Genomic DNA, 4,491 nt, shown 5'->3' on the forward strand with positions numbered 1-4,491 from the left:
TGCCACCAAAAGAGCAAAACAAAAAATGGTGTCTACCTATTTGGACTTTCAGACTGTAAAGACACACATTTCTTTTGTTAAGAACTATTTATACTGATTGCTACAGAGGGTAATAACTGCTCTAAAAGTGATGCTGAGTAAAGAGTGAGCATACTCTTTGCTTTCTGGGAGTTTTAAAAGAATGCTAGGACAGGACTACATGCCTATTAATTGGTTTGGAATGCAATATAATTAGCTTCCAGCAAAAACAATCACAAACAGAATCAGCTACATTTTTGAAAATCATTACAGGCTCTACCTTTTAAAAAACCTTTTATCAGTGCACTGCATTTTTCTTCTTCACCTCCAGGCCTTTTCCATTAAAAAAAACCTTTTTCTAATACAAAGTTGCCAATTTCCAGTACTTTCATTACCTCAGCTATTAGCGAGGTACTTGCTTCTCCTCTTCGACAGACCCTGCACTCAGCGTTGCAACCTTTCCCACACAGTTACATACTTTCTTTCCTGTGATGTCTAGTACTACACATGCTGTTTCTCTTAGATTGCAAGTTTCCAGTCTCGCAATGCTCACAAGAAATCACAGTTCTGAAACAATTTATCATACTCGAAAGAGTTGTATAATCATGAGCTCAAAAAAAGTTATGGTGCAACCCAGACAGCTTATTTTGTCTCTCCTCCCTGCTGTTGCATCGAGATATCCACTCTCATTTATTTATTGCTTCCATAATTTTGCTATTCATCACACTTCCTGGTAAGTTTTCCAGACTAAAGATAAACCCATATTAAACATTATTTGCTAAGAATACTAACAGCTTGAAATACACCACTGATGTACACAGCTTGTTCCATCATTCTAAGTGTGCCATAGATCAAGCTATCTACCTGTGATGGTGAGCATATTAAATCACTTGAAGCTCCATTTGCATGATCATCTTTCCAAACACTGTTGCTGTGGTGCTGACTCAAGCACTTTGAAAGACTCACTTGAAATTGCTGCTTAAAAAAAAAAAAAAAGTGAACATTGTCTCACTGAGTATGCAGGTAATTAAATGTGTTAGCACTTAGCCATTTCAAATTAGATTCAGCACATAACTGTCTAACACGAGTGCACCTAGCTATAGCTTACATTTGTCTTCTCCAGTAAGCTTTTTAATCAAAAGTAATTTAGTGTTAAGCATATCGAAAAGCCTTTCATTAGCCATCGATGGGACTTGATTTATTCATATGCTGTGCAATATATGTTGCTGTTGGTTCATCTACCTCATTTCCAATTGTAAATAAGTGTTTCAGTTTTGGGTTGATATTTTTGCAAAGACCTCATTTGCATTTTCGCATCATGCAAGGCAGGAACATTCAGTGTGCTCAAGGTGTTTAGTTTGTGTTGGTGACTGAATTGCAGAACTAGTCATAGGGTTTCAGGGCAGATTGGAGGGTATTTTTCTGTTGTCTTGGGTCATGTTGGGTTCTGTTCTTCTGAAAGTAGTTTCAGGGCATTGTTTTCACTTGCATACTGGTTTTGTGGTATAGTTGCCTTCCTGCAGAACTGAGATCAGTTCAGAAATTTTCAAGTACACAACAAACAAAGCCTTCTTTAGAATGAGCCATCTATCCTGAATAACATATTTCATTGCACAATCCTACTGTGGGGAAACTAAGCTCAGTGGTTGTGTCAAGACATGACTGTGCAAAGTGATTCAATGCCTACATCTATAAAGGTGTCAACAACCAATTTACACTGAACTAAAGTTATTAGAGCTGTATACAAAGCACAGAAGGGGATGCCAAGAATCCTATTTAGACTGGCATTATAGAATCATAGAATGGTTTGGATTGGAAGGAACCTTAAACATCACCTAGTTCCAACCCCTCTCCTATGGGCAGGGACACCTTCCATTACACCAGGTTGCTCAAAGTCACATTCCAAACCTGGCCTTGAACACTCCCAGGAATGGGGCATCGACAGCTTCTCTGGGCAACCTGTTCCAGTCCCTTACCACTCTCACCGTAAAGAATTTCTTGCTTTCTAATAACTAATCTAACCCTAACCTCTTTCAGCTGTTAAAGGAAACTTCCTAGTTGGGACAACACTCAGTTCAGGAGGCACTCTGGCTGTCATACTCCCACCACCAGAGACCACTGAAGACCCTTTACAGCAGGTGGCTCCAGTGACCGGACAGGTGCCCTGCTTGACTCCATACACACTCCACACTCACACAGTCAGACCAGAGTTCCTTGCAGGTTCAACCCCAGGTTTCCCTTAGGAGAGTTTCAGATGTCTCATTCCACAAAGCAATTTATTCATGGCACAGTAACACAGAAACAGCTCGAGCTGGTGCCTTCTTTGGAGGGACCCCAAACAAAGGAATCCCTGGGCTTTTATACCCTAGCAGTCTAAGCTCATGAAAGTCTCAGCTTTTCCTCATGTGTCCTCAGCCTCTACTGTGTCTCTGTCTGGTCACATGGCCAGCGCCAGAGTTCCCCTTGGCACCAGTTCACAGCCTCTTGTCTTGGGCTCCCACCATCCAGAGCTCAATCTGAAACTCACACAGCAGCTGCACATTGAGCTACCTGTGTAGGTATATAAATGTATTCCTCAAAAAAGTCATTCTCCTGTGTCCTATCACTGCATGCACTTGTAAAAAGTCTGCCTCCAACTTTCTTGTAGCCCCCCCTTAAGGTACAGAAAAGCTACTAGAAGGTCTCCCCAGAGCTTTCACTTCTCCAGGCTGAATCCCAAATCAGCCTTTCTTCACAGGAGAGGTGCTCCAGCCCTCTGATCATCTTCATGGTCCTCCTTTGGATCCACTCCAACAGGCTGATGTCCTTCCTGTGCTGAGGACTCCAGAGCTGAAGACAGTACTTCAGGTGAGTTCTCAATAGAGCAGAGGGGCAGAATCACCTCCCTCAACCTGCTGGCTATGCTGATTTTGATGCAGTCCAGGATATGGTTGGCTTTCTGGACTGTGAGCACACGTTGCTAGGTCATGTAGAGCTTCTCATCCACCAACACCCCCAAGTTCTTCTCCACAGGGCTCTTAGAACACTTGGCCATGTTTAAATTTATGAGGTTTGCACAGACCCACCTATGAAACCTGTCAAGGTCCCTTTGAATGGTGTCTCCCTCCAGCATGTCAACTGCACCACAAAGCTTGGTGTTGCTGGCAAATTTGCTGGGGGTGCACTCAATCCCACTGTTCATGTTGTTGACAAAGATGTTAGCAAGTGTTATACACAGGCATTTCTGGTAGCTCTCAGGTAGTACTCCATAGGAGCTGTGCACTTTTCTAAAAGTCCCACTTGGCTTCCTTGTATTTCAGTTATGCACCCCTAAATTGAAAACAAATAAACAAAAAAACAACAACAACAATGAAACAAACACCCACCCAAACAAAAAAAAAGCCACAAAGAAACAAACCAACAAAAAAAACAACCCAAGCTTTCTCTCACACCTTCTTTTACCTTATTAGGTGTAAGTACTTCAGAACAAGTTTCTCACATGTTATGGTTCAAATGCTGACCACTATTGAGGTAGGTAAGAATACTTTTGTAACTTCACTGAAGTCAAAATTTCATTTCTGTTTACACAACAAGAACCAAGTAGGGTCACTTTAGGCTTGTATGAACCAGGTAGTGTGAGAAAATGAGAATCATGTTGCCAGTCTCATACCACTGTTCAAATCAGTTGTGCTACCAGTCAGACAGAAGCGTGGATAAATAGGCATTTTCCACTGGTGGCTCAGATAACTCAACAAGCCCATATGTTACCTTACATATTTCTGTTACCAAAAGATAGATTTTTGAAAGGCTGTTGTGAAGATGCTTGGTGCTCTCAGCAAATTGAAAATTGAGGTATTCCAATATATTGCAAAATTCCTAGCTGTTCTCTACAGACAGTCTACAACAAAGCAGGGCAACAACATTGTGTGAAGAGTTTCTTACCTTACTAAAGTAATAAAGAAACCCTCAACAATATGCCAGAATGAAATCTTTATGATGCACGCTTACAGCTCTCTGATTTAGTTACACAGAAGCAAGTAATTTGAATTTCCTCAGTAATATGCATTTCTACATAGCTGCTTTTATTATAGGAAAGCTGGTGACTATGTCCAGTAAGAACTGCTCAGATGCTCTAGTGGTGAAAATTAACAGGTTCTTGTCAATTCAGGAGACTAAAAGGGTAAGAGGAGAGGCAACAAGCCCACCAGCATATAAAGTGCATTTCCATTCATCCTGAGGAATCCAATTCAGATGAACATCCATCTCCCAAAATATTTACAGCATTGCTAAAACACATATCATTTCATGTGTGGCAGAGGATACAGTTCAGCCTGATTTTCCCCATACTGACCTTGTATCTCCTCAAGTTTAAGGCAAGGAACAGAAATTGAATTTTTTTACTCTATTTTTACCACCACTACCATGAAGGATGGAAACTTGCTTTTACATACTCTTGTTATGTTCCCATATCTCAGTCTGTTTCTGCCAGTCTCT

The sequence above is a fragment of the Acanthisitta chloris genome, unplaced genomic scaffold (genome assembly GCF_000695815.1).
Source record: "Acanthisitta chloris isolate BGI_N310 unplaced genomic scaffold, ASM69581v1 scaffold9473, whole genome shotgun sequence".
Lineage (NCBI taxonomy): Eukaryota > Metazoa > Chordata > Aves > Passeriformes > Acanthisittidae > Acanthisitta > Acanthisitta chloris.